Source organism: Lactuca serriola, chromosome 4, assembly GCF_051521515.1.
Source record: "Lactuca serriola cultivar US96UC23 chromosome 4, Lser_US96UC23_V15, whole genome shotgun sequence".
Lineage (NCBI taxonomy): Eukaryota > Viridiplantae > Streptophyta > Magnoliopsida > Asterales > Asteraceae > Lactuca > Lactuca serriola.
Genome location: NC_136411.1, coordinates 220743174 through 220766915, shown reverse-complemented (window position 1 = coordinate 220766915; position 23742 = coordinate 220743174).

Genomic DNA, 23742 nt, shown 5'->3' with positions numbered 1-23742 from the left:
TGGAAGTCCAGAAAGAGTCCAGAAAGAGCTAAGTCTGTGATTGTCCGATGTGCTGTGCCAAAGGAGTCCATTTGCTTTCATTGCCAAGAGAAGGGGCATTGGAGACGAAGCTTCCCTAACTACCTGAGAGATCTAAGAGATGGGAGAGTCAAGACGTATGGATCTGCTTCAGGTAAAATCCATTGACTAACTCTTTTAAGTTCCTATTCTAGATTCTTAATACATGATGTGATAGGATTACATTTTGATGTTTTGTAGGATCGAAGAAAAGAGAGGAAACTTAAGGGAAGAAGTGAGCTGAATCTAATCGTGAAGAAAGTGGATTTCAATCGCATTGTTTGAAGATTGGATTTTTGAGCTGCTACTTGGAGTTAGAATAGATTGCTAAGAAATATGTACTAACATAGTTTTTCAATTGAATTGCATTGTAAGGAAAAAAATTTCTGTAATAAAATGAATTTTGATTTTATCTTATTTATTTATCCTTGCAATGGTGTGTATGAAAAATTGATGTTTTTGAAGGTTTCTATTATTAGAAATAATGGATTTGACTCTTAAATATGTTATTGTGGAGATGTCAAGAATTTACCAAATAGGGAGAGTTTCTCATCACCCAAGTTTCAATTGGACAGAAACTTGGAATCATACAACTTGGTTGCGTGATGAATGTAAACTTTCATATTTGGAAACTAGACTAATTCTTTGACAAAGTGTCAAGTGAAGGACTAGGAGATCAAGTACACTAGGTTGTGCGTTGATCAAGTCCACCACAAGAGTGATAAAGATATTCGTCATGATTTACTAAAATTTAGTAAATATGATTATACTTATAAGATTAAGTGTAATTATGAGTTGATTGAAAAGGTTTCAATTAATGGCAGAACGAATAAAAGAATCAAGAAGGCAGAAAGATAAAAGTTTCTCTATTCTAAGAAGAAGGGAGAGTACCTTTTATTGTGTTTTATGATAAGTATTAATGATTAAGAACCATATCTCAATTGATTCTCTAAGTGAGTCTTAGTACATTTGTATGTCTAAAAAGAGGAATCGAGATTTTTGGAACTGGTTAAATCAAGAAGTCAATCATACTTCGTTCCAATATCAAATCTTAGAGTCATACTCCAAGATTGCGAATTGAGTGACAAGTCTTAAGAAGGTTTATAACACTCATCAAATGTGTAATTTGGAAAAGGATTTCTTATTCTTGCACATTTGAAATTGGTAAGTTGTGATGTCTTGGATAAGACAAAGACCAACTAGGACCAATTTGTGAAGTGTTTTGTCTTGATAAAAGCTACACTAACTCTTGAATATTTGTTTTTCAAGAAATGTTTTTTGATAAGAGAACCTTATATGTCAAGGAGTCAGTGGGAGTTTTAATGTTTTTGAAAAAGTTTCAAGAACAAATCAAGAATAAACCTTATCGATCATCACTAGCACACGACTTGAGGTTTACAACCTATCGTGTTGACATTATTTTCTGTGCCATTCCAATTGAGTTAATTATGCATGTGAGTTCTATGAGTTCTCATTTGAATGCATAAAGACAAAGTGCCTTGATCGATGGAAAGTACATTGATATGTAAGGACAAGTTGCTAAACTACTTGGAAGACATTTTGGGCACTCATGTTACCATAAGGCTAGAAGTCAAGAAAGTTCAATCCATATGAGTTTGGATTTGTCGCAAACTTGGTTTTGGCAAATTCACATGGATAGGAACTCATACACCATAAAATCTAAGTGTCATAAGATTCCCTCCTTCATGAAAATGACTGTGAGGAAATGCTTTCACTAAGAGAGATTTTAAGAAGATAGCAATTGTGAAAATTGTATTCTCAAATTTGATTATGGTTACGACATCCCTTTCCATAGTTCGAATTATGAGATTTGGCAATTAGTTTGAACATTTGGAACTGAGTAACATAAGTTCTGAATTGTTTAGACACACATATGAACTATCTAAGGAAAAGGTGTATAAGTTTGAGAAGCTTGGATAAAGGATTATCGAAGCATCTGATATTAGAAATATGAATTTTGTGGAATTCAATTAGCCTTGTTTTCTGGAAATTCAGCTGTTTTCTGAATACATGTCGAAGCTAGTGGGAGCATAAGTGTTATGCTTATATAATAATAATCATCATGATAGTGGGAGCATAAGTGTTATGCTTGTATGATTATTATGTCAAATATTGCAAGTTAGCAATATTAATTATAGAAAAACAAAGATTCAATTTGCAAAGTTGCATGGGTTGAAAAGTTGTTTTTGCTATAATTAAGGGAGAGAATATTGTACTTCTTTTTAAAATCTAAAGCTTAGATTGAGAAATTTTAATAAATTTAGTCAAAGGATACATAGTGTGTTCTTAAATTTCGATTATGATTACGGCATCCCTCTTCATAGTTCGAATTGTGAGAACGTGACGCATAAAATATTATGGCAGAAGATTGATAAAGTATCATATCTTTATGTAAGACATTATGCATCGTGACCCATACGCATTGGGTATAGGATCGATTGACCATTCTAAAATTTTTCCAAATGCCTAGCGCATTAAGAGGGAAAAGGACTAGAATCGGTTTTGACTAAAATAATTAAACAACTATCAAAGGACGATCCAAAGTTCGCTGAGGATTGGTCGCTTGTGAGTAGTTGGAAGTATGGTATTGGATGGACCATATCGACATTATTGTGAATAGATAAGATTCTATTAAGAATGAGTTGTCATATGGCAAATGTGGAAATGTTTCCATATTGGGAGTTGGATATTGAAAATCTATGTCTAGATTAGAAACTTTTATGCAAGAAGGATGTTCAAAGGAATGTACTTTGAATGTGAGACTTCACGTCTATGGAATTGTCTTGTAACAATTTTTGATAGAGTACTTTGTAATTTCATTGGCCAAGTCTTGGTGACTTTTGTGCTATGACTTTTGCTAAAGGATTGTTGCATAAAATATTAGAATCTAGCATATTCTGGTAGTGGCAAGAACCTTGTGTTCTAACACAAATGATAAGGATTGGGAATTGTGAAATGAGTTTCATTGGAAAGGGTTTCAATTGATCTATTTTGAAAATTAAGGATCATAGGTAACATAGTGTGCATGCTCGGAGCATGGGACAACTATTGTTGTAATTCAAGTAATAAGTTGATTATCCGAAACATTAAACAATGAATAATGAGTAGTCTATATGGTGTTTAAATAAAAGTGTTTTATTTACGCTCAAAAGTTTTGGGGCCATATAGGATTAAGTATTATTGTTGTGTTTCAGTTTGCATGTTTTGACTTCCAGAATAACTGGGTTATTCGAACCTCCACAGTCGGTCATACGTTGGAAGTAAGTATGAAGGAAGACTGTCATGAAGAGTCTGTAGATTGTCTAAAGAGTTTAGACATAACACAAGTTTGCTGCAGGGTTCATGAGTGCTTTGATAAGATTAGAGTATTGGATTAAACGCACGCTCACATGGATCACTTCATGGATTTATCACGAGTGATTAGTGAGACAATAATATTGTATATTCTTGAAACCGAGACGTGTGAGTTGTTATTTTTTGGTCGGTTGCACATTGATAATAAGTAAACGCACTAGTAACTTGGTTTATAAAACTTATTGTTGTGTGTGATTCAGTCAGTGAATGCAAGCAAGCATATGAGTCAAAGTTTATCCATTCCTTTTACCCAAAGTGGGATAAAAGTGATATCTGTAGGCCCCTCGATGATTTAGTGATGACACCTAAGCGCTTGGCTAAGCCGAGACTAAGTTGATGTGTTCAATTGTAGTCTGTTGTCAGTCGTCATAAATCGGAAGTCGGGAAATAGTATAGAGAGAATGATTGAAATTCATGTCTTATGTCTATACAATATTTTGAGAATGGAGAAATATATGATCCCTTATCTAAAGGACACGCTATCTGATAAGATCAGAGTTGACAGCGGCTTTTGAAAGCTACGATTGCTGATCAGGTTCTGAAGTCATATGGAAAATAGTTATTAGACTTATCCAAGTAGGAGACTGTTGGATTAGTGTCTAAGTCCATAACTATTTTGGTATATACTTGACCCGATTATGAGCATGGTCCTTTTGGGTTGCCTTTACCATAGCAATATGTAGGATGAATTAAGGAGAGAAAGGTTTAAATATGATTTATTAATATATTATGAGAATAATATATTAAAGGAGAAATCATATTGTTTAATTAATATTAGTCAAGAATTAATTGATAATTAATTTTGTGGCTAAAAGAGATTAATTAAACTTAAGGGACTGGAATTGTAATTATAAGATAATTGCAAGAGTGGGTTAATGGACTCCATAAAGTGGAGTGGACGAAATTTATGGGGAATCCCATAAGATTTCGTCCATGACTCTAAAGAAACGGATCCATGGGCTGCTTAGGGCCTAAGCAGTCAGATTAGGGTTTCCTATTTGAAAACCCTAATAGCCTACATGTATATATAGACCCCTAAGGCCCCAAAAACGTGGTAAGGAGTTCCTCTAGGGTTTCTAGACGTTTTGGACAGCCTCCTCTCTTCTCCTTCTTCATGTAGTTGCTTAGTGGTGTTTGTGACTCCATTAGAGGTGCATCACTTGAGGCACTAAGCTTTCTGAAGCCAATCAAAGCAAGGAATTGATTGTTATTGCTATATAACAATCAAAGGTAATTCTCTAAACCCTAATTCAGTTTATTATATGTTAGATCTAGGGTTTATAGCTTTGGATATTCAATTACATGTTCATTAGACAAACTAGATCCAAAAGCTATCAGGGTTTGCATGTACACCATAGGATTGATGTATTGCTGAAAACCCATCACTTTTTTTGTTCAATCCTTTCCAGTGGGATCCAAGGTCCCAAACTTCAGATCCAGCCTCCCCTAGTGCAGATACCACGTAAAGTTGCAAACTTTATGTGCATGCAAGGCCCTCCAAAGCTATAACATCAATACTAAGCTTCCTACAAGGTTTTAGCGCATGGAAAGGGGGCTAAGCTAGATAAAGTGAGCGACTTTATGTCATTGGGGACCTAGAGAGGTCCAGATCTAGAACCATATCCTCATGATAAGTCCAGATCTGAGTTTGACTCTATTTTGCACCAAAAATGGCCATTTACTTCCAAGAAAAGGGATCTAAACAACTAGAGATCAAGGTAACGACTTTATACCTCAAGATGATGGCCAATACATAGTAGATGTCGGATCTACTGTTCCTCTTCTTGCTCCTTCCTCTTCAAGCTCTAAAATCCTTCAAAAAGCCACAAGTTTCACTCTTAAAGGCTCACACACACACTCAAGGAAGATCAACTATGCGGCTAGGGGTTCTTTCTGGGATGCAAGGACGATGAGGGAGGTTACAAATGAGCTATAAGTCCTTTAAATAGGGTGCAAACCCCTAAAAAATTAGGATTTCTCTCTACATCACCTACTCGTCGGGTCGGGGCCTTCCGACTCGTCGAGTAGCATCCAAATCCCGTTTCCTAATAATAGTCTCTACTCGACGAGTTGATGCACCCCAACTCGTCGAGTCCATGCACAAAACCCTAAAAATTAGATAAATTAAATAATACCTAAAATAGGTTTTACAAGTCCCCCCCACTTGAACTAGACTTCGTCCTTGAAGTCTGCTGGCCCAAACAAATCCAGGTAGTGGTCTCGCATCTCACCCTCCGGTTCCTAGGTCCACTCAAAGCCCTTGTGGTGCTGCCATTGCACCTTCACCAGCTTCACTTCCTTGTTTAGAAGAACCTTGGTCTTCCTATCTAAGATTGCAACATGCCTCTCAATGAACTTCAGGCTCTCATCCACCTGAATATCGTCCAGAGAAACGACTGCGGCCTCGTCGGTGACACACTTCCGAAGCTGTGACACATGGAAGGTGTTGTGAATCTGGCTAAGCTCATACAGTAGATTCAAGCTGTTGGGTTTTGAGAATTCTAACACTCCTAATGTGTACATGCAACCCTAAATACCTTGGATCTATGTTTTCTCTATTATACATGCAAATATGAATATTCCAAGGTATTACCCTAACTAGCAATCAAAACATTCATACTTGAGTAATAAAACAAGTTAGAAGACATACATTTTGATGTATCTTGATTCCACGGAGCTTAAGAGCCTAGTGCCCCAAGTGTGACACCTCAAATGGTTCACACAACATCAAGAACACTTGGAATAACTTGAGAGAAAAGATACTTGCACCAAATCGGTATTGCCCTCTTGTGCACTCACACTAGTTACAGTAGTGTCAATTCATGAACCATAGGCCTCTTTATATAGTGTGTAGGATTAGGGTTACATTCATGTAAACCCTAATACCCATGACTTTTCCTTTCTAAGGATCCATGGGTTAAAAGCTCCATGGACCATCCATGGACTCCCATGCAAGCCTAGCCCATTCCTAATGAGTGTTAGCCCACACTATACAAATACAATAGTCCATATTCAATTAGTCACCTTTTGATCTCTAAATTTATTCTTAATTAATTTTAGATCAATACTAATTAAACAATATGATTTCATATTAATATATTAGAAATTATAATATATTAATATAAATCACTAGTATCCTTTTTCTCATTTGTCTACCCAATTGTTCCAATGCCATTCAACCCAAATGGACCATGCCAAATCAGGTCAAGTACATACCAATTATAGTTATTGACTTAGACACTAATCCACCAGTCTTCGCTTGGATAAGTCTAAAACTATTATTGCGTATAACTTTAAAAACTGACTGGAAATTGTAGCTCTTGAAAGCCGCTGTCGAACTCTGAAGAAATCAATGACGCGTCCATTAGATAAGTGATCATATATTCCTCCATTCTAGATATCATATGGACTGAGACATGGATTATAATCATTCTCTCTGTCCATTATTTTGTTTCCCGATTTCCGATTTATGACGACCGACTAATTGAACAAATCAAATTAGTCCATACTTGGCCAAGTACTTAGGGGTGTCATCACTAAATCATCAAGGGGCCCACATATATTGTGACAACCCGAAATTTATTCCGTCACGATATTCCATTTCCGTTAGTAAAACCGTTCGTATTTCAATTTTTCCGTTAACTTTCGATTTAAATTAATTAAAGTGGGATTTTTATTATGACCTCGTGAGTATCCAAACCCGTTAGAAACACATGAAAACATCCCAAATTATTATTTAGAAAATTTTTAGTTTCGACTACGTCGGGTTACAACAATTAAATCGGGTACGACCAAAAGCCTCGTTTAACGTCAGTATCGGGTAGATTTCCGCCGGGCCACAAACTCAAGCCTTATATAAAGGATGAGTGAACTTTAATTTAGCTTTTTACCACCACCTCATAACTTTCCCTCTCTACTGTCTCTCTCTAAAACTCGACTTTGATCCAAAATCACCCATTTCAAGCTCCAATTTGGTAAGAAATCCATCCTAGCTCATAGTATAACATGTTTGGCTTTCAAATTCGTGTTTAAATCATGAAATAGGACCAAATACTTATGTTTACGGTCTAGGAACCTCCCCAAACCGTGAACACCTATAAATGGGGTTTTGAAGCCCCAAAACCCTTCCAAATCACTTCTAGTGCTTAGTTAAGACCTTTGGACCTGCAGGAATGGATTTAGAGCACCAAAATCTTACCATTTAGGGGGTAAACTTGAGTTTAAGGCCCAAGAACATGCTTGGACCGTAAACCCTCATTCATAGACCATAAACACCTTTTAAGGTGTTAAATTGCCCTTAAACACCTCCAAAAGCTTCCATAAGCTTCCATGAGTGCCTAGAACCTTATATTCCTTCATGAGATGCACCAAAACACACACAAATGAGTCACACTTGAGTTTACAGCCCAAGAACATTCTTGGACCGTAAACACCCCTTCTTAGACCATAAACACCTCCAAAGGGTGTTAAAGTGCCCCTAACACCTTGTATGACTTACATTTGGGTCTAGAAGTTTGTATGGTTAACCAACAACCACCAAAACACATGAATCATAGGCCAACATGAGTTTAAGGCCGTAAAATCATGTGTTTATGGCAGTAAACTCACCAAGAACAACTTTATAGACCGTAAACTCCTTTTCCAAGGTCAATTCAAGTCCCGATCACTTCCTAAGCCATGGAATCAACTCTAGAACCTTCCCTTGTGCATTGTGAGACCACTTAGCATCCAAGAACAAACCACCCATGAGTTTACATCCGTAAACTCATGGGGATATGGTCTTTGGACCGTAAACTCCCCTAAAGGCTTACTCTTGAAGAGTAGACTCTTTATCAAGCCTCGATCTGACGTTTAACATCCAAACCGACACATTTCTCGACCGGTGAGTTCATACCCCTACCCTTTTTCAGTGTTTTTCAATGTTTTCAGGGGGAATACAAGCAAAAAGTACAAGAATATCTTGTACTTAAATTTACTTGTTCATTTGAAATGTTTCATAATCCGTATACTTTTAACAATAGAAACCGTATTAACAAATTGTTTGACTTGCAGAGTTAGTTTTCAAATCGATTTCAAATCTTATTATATAGTGTTATTTTATATTTCACAAATGATTGTTCACACCATCACTATTATAATCATGGAACTTTGTATTGTCCTTGATAAAACTCCCCCTAGATACGAGCGTGAATGATAGATATCATTAGAACTTTTGATAGGTCCTTGATAGTACTCCCCCTAGATATCAGAGTAAAGGATTAATAAAACATAATTTTTCGTATTAGTAATTTCAGTTTTAAATTCATTAATCTTAAGATTGGAGACACGTACTTTGTAACACTTCCCCTAGATACGAGAGTGGAGGACTATGCCTGTAACCAGAATCTCCTGGAGGGAGAGCGTGAGTTGAGTGTTTAGATCTATACGGGATTGACTACCCCGCACGTGGCTGCTAGCTACAGCCGAGCCGAAAGGTTCAAGGGTGGCAAAAGTCATAAATAGATACTGTCCCTGTTCCGAGCCTTATCTAGTCTGTAGTATGGTTATGGAACTCGCAATCAAGATTATGAAAAATTTTCTACTTACTTATTAGTTTTATATACGTGTTAAAACTAATGTACTTTTTCAAGGATAACAGACTTTCAGGAAACTTCAGACAAACACATTAAGTATGGTAGATACTTATGAACTCACCAGCTTTATGCTGATTTTCAAACTGCTTGTATTCTCAGGTCCACATTAGACAGGTACCCTGCGATCTTTTGGAGAAGACAGAGTGTATAGAAGACTCGTCTTAGCTTTTTTTCATATGATATATACGTATAGAACTTGTATTACTTTATTTTCAAACAAATGTAAATACTTCTATGTAATGTAATGGTTGTGTTTACTATGCTTACTATGTACATTGGTTGTGATACTTAACATGAAGTCACCTTCGCCCCGGAACGTTTCCGCCTTCGGTTTCGGGGTGTGACAGATTGGTATCAGATCCCTTGTTTATAGTGAACTAGTATACCAAACTTTACATGGTATAAGACTATAAACACTAAAGGGCCAAAGTGCTCTAAACTAAAAGTATACTTTAAAATATAAGTATTTTTCAAAAGTATACATGTATACCTAATCGTAGTAACCCGTAACATCGAGTAGAACAAAACATAAGTAAATGGGTGTTGTACACTACGGTTAAACCTGGGAAGTTATGTAGTCGTGTCTAGGGTCAATATAGCTTGATCAACTATATTCATTCGAGACACGGCCAACATATGCTTGGGAGTGACTATGGTGTTCAACATGCCTAAAACGTACCCAATACCCAAACAACGAGCCGTCGTCGCAGGGGAACATAAAAATACTATGGGAGTATTTTCTAGAGCCAACTTCGTTATAGAAATCCTCATTCCAGCATTGCTCCTCAATCATTCCTTTAGCGATAGTTTATCTGCTTTGATAACTCTTTCCTGCTTTATCGCTTAATATAATCCTTTATCTGTCTTAATGAGATATCTCTTGTTTCATATCTCTTGATTCAATTCAGAGGACTTACCATCCTCTCTTTCCTGATCTCTTTAGATCAGGATGCCTCCAAGAAAGAGACCCAGCTCAAAGAACAACAACCCTCCGCCACCACCTCCTCATCAATTTGATCCTGTGATGTTCCAGGCAGCTGTTACTGCCGCAGTGGTAGCCGCCATGTCTCAAATGAACTCCGGTGGGCCCGGTGGGCCCGGTGGTTCAGGAGGTGGTACCCAATCCCAAAACCAGGAAGGTAGCCAGGGACATCGGAAGGAGTGTTCCTATAAAGACTTTATGAACGCGAAACCCACATCTTTCGATGGCACTGGAGGTGTCATTTCCCTAACCCGATGGTTCGGGAAAATTGAAAATATCTTCGAAATCTGTGTCTGCTCTGAAGCTGATAAGGTGAAGTTCGCCGCCTGCACGTTCACCGATAAAGCCTTGACTTGGTGGAATGGCCGAGTCAAATCCTTAACCTTACCTATAGCCAATGCTATGGTTTGGGAGGTCATGAAGGAACTTCTGCTTGCGGAGTACTGCCCTTGGGGAGAAATGCAGAAGCTAGAGCATGAACTCTGGAACCTGAAGATGAATGGTTCCGATATCGCCACTTACACTTCCAGATTCGATGACTTGGCGCTACTCTGTCTGGGAATGGTTACCCCGAAGAGTAAAAAGATTGAGAGATTTATTTGGGGGTTGACCCAGCCAACCAAGGGTAATGTCTTGGCTGTAAAGCCAGACACCTACGACAGCGCCAAATGCCTAGCGCAAACCCTGATCGACCATATCGATGACTTAGAGGAAGCAACCACCACTCCTGAGTCGACAGAGAGGAGTGGTGAGAAAAGAAAATTTTGGAAGAAGAAGAAAAGCAAACGTTCTCAGGAGTCCTCGAAGAAGCAACAAATTGTGGCAGTCCACGCTGCTACTACCCCTGCTGCTGTTTCTGCCGTCGGATCCACAGCTCAAACACCTACCAGTAGGTATGCCGGTACCCTCCCTATGTGTAACAAGTGCAACTATCATCACCTCACTTCCAGCCCATGTCGAGAGGTGTTTTGCAACAGCTGTGGGAAAAAGGGTCACACTGCGAAAAACTGCAAGACACCAACCCAATCAACCACTCATGCTTCTGGAGCGGGTATCGGTCAAGCCTGTTACGGTTGCGGTGAAGTCGGGCATTTCAAGCGAAACTGCCCCAAAGCAACAACAACTAGCAACACTGGAAGAGTCCTAACTATGGGACAAAATGAGACCGCCGCCGATCCCATCGTTGCCATAGGTATATTCCTCCTCGACAGCCCTTATACTTGTAATCCTTTTCGATTATAGTGTTGAAATAAAATCTGTTATCTATTCATTCAAACATCTTCTTAATTTTAGTCCTCCACTAGCAACCAAAACGTGTACCGTCGAGATGACTATCAGTGAGAAAGAGAACACTAGCGATATATTCATAGGTTGTACCCTTACCCTAAACGATATTCTCTTCCATCAACCTTAAGCTAGTTTCCATAAGGAGCTTTGATGTTATCGTAGGCATGGATTGTTTGAGCCTCAATCGTGCTGATATCTTTTGTTACAAGAAATCTATCCATCTCAACCTTTCCTCTGGTCAAACCCTCATAATCTATGACGATAAACTTAGTTCCAAACTTCGCATCATTTCGTACATCAAAGCTCAAAAGCTTCCCTGAAAGGAGTGCCATGCATTCCTAGCCCATGTGATCAACGAGAAACAGGAAGTTAAAGACCTCGAGAGCACCCTCGAAGTCTGCAATTTTCCCGATGCGTTTTTCCGAAGAGCTCCCGGGAATCCCTCCCGAACGTCAAGTCGAGTTTTGCATCGACCTAATCCCTGGAGCTACCCACGTAGCCAAATCTCCATATCGATTAGCGCCAGCAGAAATGCAGGAGTTATCCAGTCAGCTTAATGAGCTGCTCGACAAAGGGTTCATCAGACCGAGTTCCTCACCCTGAGGAGCCCCGGTATTGTTTGTGGAGGGGAAAGATAAATTCCTTCGGATGTGTATAGATTATCGCGAGTTGAACAAATTGACCGTCAAGAACCGATATCCTCTTCCTCGAATAGACGACCTTTTCGATCAACTTCAGGGAGCCAAATACTTCCTGAAGATAGACCTCAGGTCAGAGTACCATCATATACGAGTTCACGAGAATGATGTTTCCAAGACGGCATTTAGGACTTGATATGATCACTACGAGATCGTAGTGATGCCTTTCGATCTAACCATTTTCCCTGGTCACGTGGTAAGCGAGGAAGGCATACACGTGGACCCGTCCAAGATCCTGGCGATAGAGAATTAGTCGGCACCGAAGACACCCACAGGAATCCGTCAATTCATGGGTCTTGCTGGCTACCATCGTAGGTTCATCCAGAATTCTTCCAGAATCGCCTAACCCCTAACCACTTCGACACAGAAAGGTGTACCCTTTTGTTGGAAATTGTGTCCTGTTGAAAGTCTTACCCCGGAGAGGCATGATACGCTTTTGAAAACGCATAAAACTTAACCTAAGGAACATAGGACCTTTCGAAATCCTCCTTAGGATCGATTCCGTAGCCTACAAACTCCGACTACCTTCAGAACTTAGTAGCATCCATCCGGTATTCCATGTCTCTATTCTTAAGAAGTGCCTATCCGATGAAACCATAGTAATCCCTTTGATGAGACCGAAATCAAAAAAAGTTGGAACTTCGTAGAATAATCAATAGAAATCATGAATCGAGAGATCAAACGTACGAAACAAAGCCGTATCCCGATAAGTGAAGGTTCGCTAAAATGTCATGCGAGGACCCGAGTTCACTTGGGAGCGCGAAGATCCGATGAAGAAGAAGTATCCGTATCTCTTTCCAAATCCATGATTTGTATCTAAAGTTTGAATTTCGGGACGAAATTCCCTCTAACGGGGGGATAATGTGACAACCCGTAATTTATTCCGTCACGATATTGCATTTCCGTTAGTAAAACCGTTCGTATTTCAATTTTTCCGTTAACTTTCGATTTAAATTAATTAAAGTGGGACTTTTATTATGACCCCGTGAGTATCCAAACCCGTTAAAAACACATGAAAACATCCCAAATTATTATTTAGAAAATTTTTAGTTTCGACTACGTCGGGTTACAACAATTAAATCGGGTACGACCAAAAGCCTCGTTTAACGTCAGTATCGGGTAGATTTCCGCCGGGCCACAAACTCAAGCCTTATATAAAGGATGAGTGAACTTTAATTTAGCTTTTTACCACCACCTCATAACTTTCTCTCTCTACTCTCTCTCTCTAAAACTCGACTTTGATCCAAAATCACCCATTTCAAGCTCCAATTTGGTAAGAAATCCATCCTAGCTCATAGTATAACATGTTTGGCTTTCAAATTCGTGTTTAAATCATGAAATAGGACCAAAAACTTGTGTTTACGGTCTAGGAACCTCCCCAAACCGTGAACACCTATAAATGGGGTTTTGAAGCCCCAAAACCCTTCCAAATCACTTCTAGTGCTTAGTTAAGACCTTTGGACCTGCAGGAATGGATTTAGAGCACCAAAATCTTACCATTTAGGGGTTAAACTTGAGTTTAAGGCCCAAGAACATGCTTGGACCGTAAACCCTCATTCATAGACCATAAACACCTTTTAAGGTGTTAAATTGCCCTTAAACACCTCCAAAAGCTTCCATGAGCTTCCATGAGTGCCTAGAACCTTATATTCCTTCATGAGATGCACCAAAACACACACAAATGAGTCACACTTGAGTTTACAGCCCAAGAACATTCTTGGACCGTAAACACCCCTTCTTAGACCATAAACACCTCCAAAGGGTGTTAAAGTGCCCCTAACACCTTGTATGACTTACATTTGGGTCTAGAACTTTGTATGCTTAACCAACAACCACCAAAACACATGAATCATAGGCCAACATGAGTTTAAGGCCGTAAAATCATGTGTTTATGGCAGTAAACTCACCAAGAACAACTTTATAGACCGTAAACTCCTTTTCCAAGGTCAATTCAAGTCCCGATCACTTCCTAAGCCATGGAATCAACTCTAGAACATTCCCTTGTGCATTGTGAGACCATTTAGCATCCAAGAACAAACCACCCATGAGTTTACGTCCGTAAACTCATGGGGATATGGTCTTTGGACCGTAAACTCCCCTAAAGGCTTACTCTTGAAGAGTAAACTCCTTATCTAGGCCCTACACACCCTTAGATGCAACCCGGATCACTCCTAACACTTGAAATGAAGTGTTTTCGTGCCTCGGAGTGTTTTATATTACTTAATTAGTAGTTCAAGGTCTAATTAGATACAATTTGTGTATCTCTTCATATAACATAGGAACCTCGCACGTTTTCAAGCCTCGATCTGACGTTTAACATCCAAACCGACACATTTCTCGACCGGTGAGTTCATACCCCTACCCTTTTTCAGTGTTTTTCAATGTTTTCAGGGGGAATACAAGCAAAAAGTACAAGAATATCTTGTACTTAAATTTACTTGTTCATTTGAAATGTTTCATAATCCGTATACTTTTAACAATAGAAACCGTATTAACAAATTGTTTGACTTGCAGAGTTAGTTTTCAAATTGATTTCAAATCTTATTATATAGTGTTATATTTTATATTTCACAAATTATTCTTCACACCATCACTGTTATAATCATGGAACTTTGTATTGTCCTTGATAAAACTCCCCTTAGATACGAGAGTGAAGGACATATATCATTCAAACTTTTGACAGGTCCTTGATAGTACTCCCCCTAGATACGAGAGTAAACGACTAATAAAACATAATTTTTCGTATTAGTAATTTCAGTTTTAAATTCATTAATATTAATATTGGAGACACGTCCTTTGTAACACTTCCCCTAGATACGAGAGTGGAGGACTATCCCTGTAACCAAGAATCTCCTGGAGGGAGAGCGTGACTTGAGTGTATAGATCTATATGGGATTGACTACCCCGCACCTGGCTGCTAGCTACAGCCGAACCGAAAGGTTCAAGGGTGACAAAAGTCATAAATAGATGTTGTCCCCATTCCGAGCCTTATCTAGTCTGTAGTATGGTTATGGAACTCGCAATCAAGATTATGAAAACTTTTCTACTTACTTATTAGTTTTATATACGTGTTAAAACTAATGTACTTTTTCAAGGATAATAGACTTTCAAGAAACTTCACACAAACACATTAAGTATGGTAGATACTTGTACATTACATTCAGATTCGATAACCAACCACAAACTTTTAAGGAAAATAAGGGTTTTTCCTGGGATAACTGAACTGTTCTTAACTAGACTGTGTAACTAACGGATAACTAAACTTTATTTTTAAGAAAATATGGGATTTTCTTGGATTCATAACTTTTACAGAAAACCAAAGGAAAGTTGTTCATCTTCAGAAACAAACCGCTTATGAACTCACCAGCTTTATGCTGATTTTCAAACTGCTTGTATTCTCAGGTCCACATTAGACAGGTACCCTGCGATCTTTTAGAGAAGACGGAGCGTATAGAAGACTCGTCTTATCTTTTGTTCATATGATATATACGTATAGAACTTGTATTACATTATTTTCAAACAAATGTAAATACTTCTATGTAATGTAATGGTTGTGTTTACTATGCTTACTATGTACATTGGTTGTGATACTTAACATGAAGTCACCTCTGCCCCGGAACGTTTCCGCCTTCGGTTTCGGGGTGTGACATATATTGATTTTATCCCTTCAAGGGTAAAAGGAATGGATAAAATTCGACTCATATGCTTGTTCTACTACTTGTTGAATCATACAAAAAGGCACGTTTTATAACATCGAGTTACCAATGCGTTTTCGTACAATCAATGTATAACCAACTCATAGGCAACAACTCATATCTCCAGGTTTGAAGAACATAAAATATTATCGTCTCATGATCACTCGTGATAAAATCCATGAAGTGATTCAAATGAGCATGGGTTGAATCCAATACTCGAATCTCATTCCAGGAGCACTCATGAATGTTGCAGCAACTTTCGCTATGTCTAACACTTTAGACATCTGCAAACCCAATTCACGACAATCTTGCCTTTAATACCTACTTCCAACGTATTATCGAATGTGGATGGTTTGAATAACTTAGTCATTCGAGAAGAATAACCTAGTTATTCTGGAAGTCAAAACATGCAAAGTGACACAAGAATAATCGAGTCCAATATGGTCTCAGAACTTATGAATATAAATAAAACACCTTTTATTTATCACCGTATTGATTACACATTATGCATTGCATAATGTTTCAAATAATCAACTTTATACTTGAATCAAAAACAATAGTCATGCCATGCTACAAGCATGCACAATATGTTTTGTGCAACCAATAGTTATGCCATACTCCAAGTATGCACACTATGTTTGTCCAAACATTAGTTATGTCATACACCAAGTATGCACACTAAGTTTGTCTACGACCTTTATTTTGTGAAATAGATCGATTGAACATAATTCCAATGATGCTCATTTCACATTCCCAAATCCTTATTATAAATGTAGGAATTCCAAATTCCTACGATTTACCAAAATTTGTTAAATTCTAAACTTATTTGCATTGATCCTCTTGTAATGACTATGCGCAAAGTCACAAGGACTTGTCAATAGAAATTACAAAGTATTGTAGTGGAGATCAATTCCATGGAAAAGAAGTCTCATATTTAAAGTACATTGCTTTGAACATCCTTCTTGCATTTAGTTCTAATTTTACACAGATTGAATAACTTCCACCTATAGAAACATTTCCATATTCCCATTCTGACTACCACTTCTGAACGAGAGTTTCCTCCTTTCAGAATATGTCAATATGGTCCTTCCAAAATTAACACTATACTTCCAACTGTCCCTGAGCAACCGATCTTTGGTAAAAATTAGATTGTCCTCGACAATTGCTTAATCATTTTAGTGATATCTAATTCTAGATTTTTCCCCTTTTAATGCCCTGAGCATTTGGAAAATTTAGAAAGGATGAATATAATAGCACATGCAATCGATCCTATATCCGAAGCATATGGGACACGATTCATGATGTCTCACATAAAGACATGATACTAGATCAGTCTTTTGCTACAATATTTTTATTTGCCATGTTTTCAAAATTTGACTATAAAGAGGGATGCCGTAATCATAATCGAATTTTGAGAACGCAATATATTTAGAATTTCCTTAAGTTTAACCATTCGAACATAAAATTCATATATATATATATATATATCCTTGACTAAGGTTGATTAAGACCTTAATCTAAGCTTTTAGAATTGAAATGAAGTATAGTAGACAAAATGAGAAAAAGGATACTAGTGATTTATATTAATATATTATAATTTCTAATATATTAAAATGAAATCAAATTATTTAATTAGTATTGATCTAAAATTCATTAAGAATTAATTTAGTGATCCAAAGGTGGCTAATTGAATATGGACTATTGTATTTGTATAGTGTGGGCTAACACTCATTAGGAATGGGCTAGGTTTGCATAGGAGTCCATGGATGGTCCATTGAGCTTTTAACCCATGGATCCTTGGAAAGGAAAATTCATGGGTATTAGGGTTTACATGAATGTAACCCTAAGCCTCCACACCGTATAAAGAGGCCTATGGTTCATGAATTGACATTGGTGTAACTAGTGTGAGTGAAAAAAAGGGTAAAACTGATTTGGTGCAAGTATCTTTTCTCTCAAGTTATTCCAAGCGTTATTGATGTTATGCGAACCATTTGAGGTGTCACAGTTGGGGCACTAGGCTCTTAAGCTCCATGGAATCAAGCTACATCAAAAGGTATGTCTTCTAACTTATTTTATTACTCAAGTATCAATGTTTTGTATGCTAGTTAGGGGAATACCTTGGAATATTCATATTTGCATGTATAATAGAGAAAACATAGATCCAAGGTATTTAGGGTTGCATGCACACCTTAGGAGTGTTAGAATGCTCAAAACCCAACAGTGGTATTAGAGCCTAGTCTTGTTTTCATGTTATACTTGCTGAAAAGTGTTGAAAAATCGATTTTTTTGCTGTCTGGACAGCAGACTCGCCTAGTCCATAAAGGGACTCGACGAGTCCATGAGTAAATTCATCCAACTCGTCAAGTTGGCTCATGCACTCGACGAGTTGGACCCCCTGACAGCTTATTTTCGAGTTTTTTTGGCTGGAATTGGACTAGGAACATTACCCTAAGCTATTTTGAACTTATAAACCTGGTTTTGATGCGGTAATGTTCATGCTAATCCAATTTCAAAGATAATTGTCAATAGATTCATGCTTTGTATTAGTTTAATGGTTAGGCTAATTTCATGAAAACTTTGATTTGAATTATCTTGTTCTTATGAGTTAGCTTAGATTAATAGAAAAGTTATGAGATAATGTGTTTTCAATCCAAATTAATCTAAGAGTTGTTCATAAAATGTGTTTTTGTAACTTGTCCTCAAGTTATATGAAAAGTCACATTTAAGTTTTTTAAAACTCATAAAGATTTCCATAAGTTATGAATAAGGAAGAGTCACATTCTCTAAATGGTTTAAAGTCTTCCATAACTTGTCCTCAAGTTATGGAACTTGAAGAGTTTTTTCCATTAAAAAAACTTTAGATTCATAACTTATGGAATTAAAACTTTTGAATTTTTCAAAACTTGCCCTCAAGTTTTGGAATTTGTAAAGTTTCCCCTCATGAATACTTTAATTCCAAATTTAGCTCTTAGAATTTTAAAAGTTAAAAATTCAACCCTTATAGTATTATAATATTAATAGTTAATAGTTATATATATGTATAAGAACAAAGTCAGTCTTACCGTTAGTATGCCTCATTTACAAAGCCGGTCTACAAGGGGGGTATAAGGTTACTGCCTATAAAATGGCAGTTTAATGGGTGTCCACTCTGACCTACTGCTTCCTTGGCTGGTGGTGGGTCATTAGTCGAACGGGTTTGACAGGACTGTAATTCTCCCTTCATTAAAAGTATAATGATAAATACTAAGTAACTAAACTTTATTAAATTCACAATCTTAGTTACTTAGGAAAATGTGAAATTGGTGCTAACCCATGAAATTACACTTTGTACCTGACCAAGTCTTTGGTGGAGCGTGTGTGGGTAATCGACACACTAACATGGACTAGTAAGAGTGTAAAAGGGTGAATTAATGTTTATCATAAATTGGTGGAGCGCGTGTGGGTAACCGGCACATCGATTAGGTGACCAATATTAAGGGTACAAAGTAAATTTGCATGGTTATTCGCACCTTGTTTTGTGATCCTCGGCATCCCAGTCATAAAATTTGAGAGGGCACAATCGAGATTGAAACATTCCATTGAAAAGTTCAATGAATCTCAAAAGATCTAGGAGTTTCAAATCCAATTAAAACCTAATAATTTCTATTTCGTTTTTCATGTTGGAAATTGGTGAATCGTCATTCGCCTACCTTCAAATATCTTATAGATTGGATTAAGACATCCCTCTTCCAAGTTATAAAATATTGTGTTGGGTCCTAGCCTTAATATTTCATATTGGGTGTTATATTAAGGACTTAAAAATCAAATATGATCTTCCCAAATCTCTTGGAACTTCACTTCCTCGACCTCCTCCGATTATTCTCCCTAACCCACAAGTTCAAGGTCACTCAAGCCCTATTGGCAAGAAAAGTATATGTGTGCTCAGATCTTGGAGATAAAGACACATATTGATAAGCCGGGAGAGTTGGGTGTCAAGGTATTAAGGAAGTTGATTGTTGACTCGGTTCTTTAATCACTTTCTAAGTTACATAGTGAGTTCCTTTGGTACTACTATGTGACAGACCATGACATGACCCTTAATGATCTTACCTATTTGCTAGGTGCTACTGAATCTGATATGGTTTAGAGAACTGGTAAAGCATATTTGGTTGGAAGATTGACTTCCCAAACTTCCATGGACATTGACAATGGAACATTTAAGATCCAGAAAAGCTTTCTCTTCCCAATGGAAAAGGACCGGCCATAGTCAACTCGGTTGACCAAATGGTAAAGAGAAAGGCTAAGTATAAGATAGTCCCATGTACCATTCCAAAGAGTCCAAATGCCAAAGGAAGGGGCATTGGTTGTGAAGCTGCCCTCGCTACCTGAATGCTCTGAGAGAAGGAAAACTCAAAAGTTTGACTCTACTTCAGGCAAGTCCACTATCTAACTCTATTAAGTTTCGATTTGAGATTCTTATACATGATGTGACTAGATCACATTATGATGTTTTGTAAACTCTAAGAGAGGAAGCTTAAAGGAAGTATATGCTGATTTTGAGCGCGAAGATGGATTTCGATCACATGGTTTGGTGATCAGAATTTTGAGTTGTTGCTTAAGAGTTATGATATATTGCTTAGGAATAGATAACAACAAGTTTTTCATATGCATTTGCATTGTAAGGATAAGTTTTTCAGAAAAGTTTTTAAAATAAAAGGAAAGGTTTTAATTTTATTTATTTTAAATATCCTTACAGTGGCATTTGTGAAAAATGCTTGTTTATATGATTCGATTGATAGCAATAATGGAAATATGAATTTGAGTCTTTCATTTGTGGTAATGTCTAAGTTTACCAAATAAGGAAAGATTCTCATCAACCAAGTTTCAGTTGGATAGAAACTTGGAATCATGCAACTTGCATTGTATGATGAATGAGAAGTTTCATCTTTAGAAAATTAAGACTAATTTCTTGTTCACATGTATATGTGAGTCAAGTGAAGGATAAAGGGATCGGGTACACTTGGTTGTGCGCTGCTCACGTCCACCACAAAGACTATTCTTCATGAATTACTAAAGTTTAGTAAATATGGTTATACTTAACAGTTTAAGTATATAATTCTGAAACATTGGAAAAGTTTCAGTGTATGGAAGAATGAATGAGAAGAATCAAATTAGCAGAAAGATAAAAGTTTCTCAAATCTGAAAAGATGGGAGAGTACTTTACTATCATATTTTGTGATCATCTTAATGATTAAGAAACCATATCACAATTCATCCTCTAAGGACATCTTAGTGAATTCTTATGGCTAAGAAGAGGAGACATGAATTGTTGAAGTGGTTAAATCAAGAAGATGAGTCATACTTCATTCCAAAACAATTCTTAGAGTCATACTCCAAGATTGTAACGTGAGTGACATATCTTAAAGAAAGTTTATAACACTTGTCAAATATAAGAGTAAAATGTGTTCTACTCTTGTACATTTGAAGTTGGTGAGTTGTGATGTTTTGGATAAAACAAAGACCAACTAAGGCCAATTGTGTGAAGTGTTTGTCTTGATAAGAACCTGCACTAACTCTTGAGTATTTGTTTTGTCAAGGAACGGGTCTTGAGAAGAGAAACTTATATGTCAAGAGGATAGTGGGAGTCTTAAAGGTCTTGAAAGTCTCAAGAACTAATCAAGGATAAAACCTATAGTTTATCACTAGCACACGACTTGAGGTTTGTAACCTATCATGTTGACATTTCTGTGCCCATTCCAGTTAAAGTTGACTATGCATCTGAGTTCTACAAGTTCTCAATTGCATAACTACTTGGAAGCAATGGCAGGCCCTTGGACTTCCAGGTGGCAAGAATTTAAGATTGCATAAGTTCAGTCCATATGAGTTTGGATTTGTCACTAACCTTATCTTGAGATTATGGTTTTGACAAATTCACATGGATAGGAACTCATACACCATAATATCTAAGTGTCATAAGGTTTCTCTCCGATTCATGAAAATGATTGTGAGGAAACACTTTCACTAAGTACATTTTAAGTAGATAGAAATTGTAATATTTGCATTCTCAAAGTTGTTAGTGGAGTGTGTGTGGTTAACCAGCACACTAACATGGACATGTGAGAAATGGAAAAGGTCTGAACAATTGAGACTATGATTACGACATCCCTTTTCATAGTTCTGAAATTGTTTAGACACACATGTGAGCTATCTAAGAAAAGGTGTATGATTTTGATAAAGTTTTATCAAAAGCATCCCGTATCAGAAGTCTAAACTTTGGTAAGAAAGTCAATAAAGTATTGATTTCTAGAAGTCTAGCTGATTTCTGAGTACATGTCAAAGCTAGTGGGAGCATAGGTGTTATGCTAACAATCATCATATTAGTGGGAGCATGATAATTACGATAAGTGTTGCAAGTTAGCAATGTGAATTATAGAAAAACAAAAGTTCAATTGGGAAAAGTTGTTTTGCTATAATTAAGGGATTGGAAATTATACTTCATTTCAATTTAAAAGCTTAGATTGAGGTTTTAATCAACCTTAGTCAAGGATATATATATATATATATATATATATATATATATATATATATATATATATATATGAATTTTATGTTGGAATGGTTCAACTTAAGGAAATTCTATATATATTGCGTTCTCAAAATTCGATTATGATTACAACATCTTTTTTCATAGTCAAATTTTGAGAACACAATATATATAGAATTTCCTTAAGTTGAACCATTCCAACATAATATTCATATATATATATATATATATATATATATATATATATATATATATATATATATATATATCCTTGACTAAGTCTGATTAAAACCTCAATCTAAGCTTTTGGAATTGAAAGGAAGTATAATTTCTAATATAAATCACTAGTATCCCTTTTCTCATTTTATCTACCCAATTGTTCCGATGCCATGTCATTTTGTCTACCCAATTGTTCCGATGCCTTGCAACCCAAATGGACCATGCCAAATTGGGTCAACTACATACCAATTATATTTATGGACTTAGACACTAATCCAACACAAGCAATTGGCCACCTTGCCCACCCGGGCCGTGATCTTTAACGCTCCTATATATCGGGGCCCTAGCTTTCCCCTCTTTCGAAACCTGATGACTCCCTTCCATGGCGACACCTTTAGTAACACAAAGTCCCCCACCTGGAACTCAAGATCCGATCGCCGCCGGCCAGCATAACTTTTCTGATGGTCTACGCGACCCGTAGCCGGTCGCGCACCTGCTGAATCAGTTCGGTAGTCTTGAGCACTACCTCAATGCTCCCTATTAACCGCTGTCCAACCTCACCCCAACATATCGGGGTCCTGCATCTCCTACCATACGACATCTCAAATGGGGGTCGGTCGATATTGGCATGGTAACTGTTGTTGTATGAAAACTCTGCAAATGGAAGGTACGTATCCCAACGCCCTCAACATATCCTCAAGTGTCTAGATCGTCCTCTCATTCTGGCCATCTGTCTGGGGGTGGTATTGATGGGTTTTAAGCATTTTAACACTCCTATGGTGTACATGCAACCCTAGAAACATTGGATCTATGTTTTCTCTAATATTCATGCAAATAAGAATTTTCCAAGGTTTTCATCCTAACTACATGGCATGGGGAACTTGTAATATAAAACTAGTAGAATGACATACCTATGTAGTTTCTTGGATTCCTTAAGACTTTGTGAGCCTAGCACCTCAAATGTGATGCCTCAAATGTTTCACAAAACACCACAACTCTTGGAATAAATTGAGATAAGAACACTTTGATCACAAAATCGGCTAGCCCTCCTTGTCTTGCTATATTGGCCAATTTTGCTAGCTATGGAGCTCTTTATATAGTGTGCCACATGTAGGGTTGCACCATGTAAACCCTAATGTGCATGGCTTTTCATTTTCCTCCATGATCCATGGGTTATAACCTCCATGGAGCATCCATGGAGCACCCAATGGTTCCTAGCCAAATGTAGTGAATCATGAACCATAAGCCTACTATATAAGAATGAATGATTTAC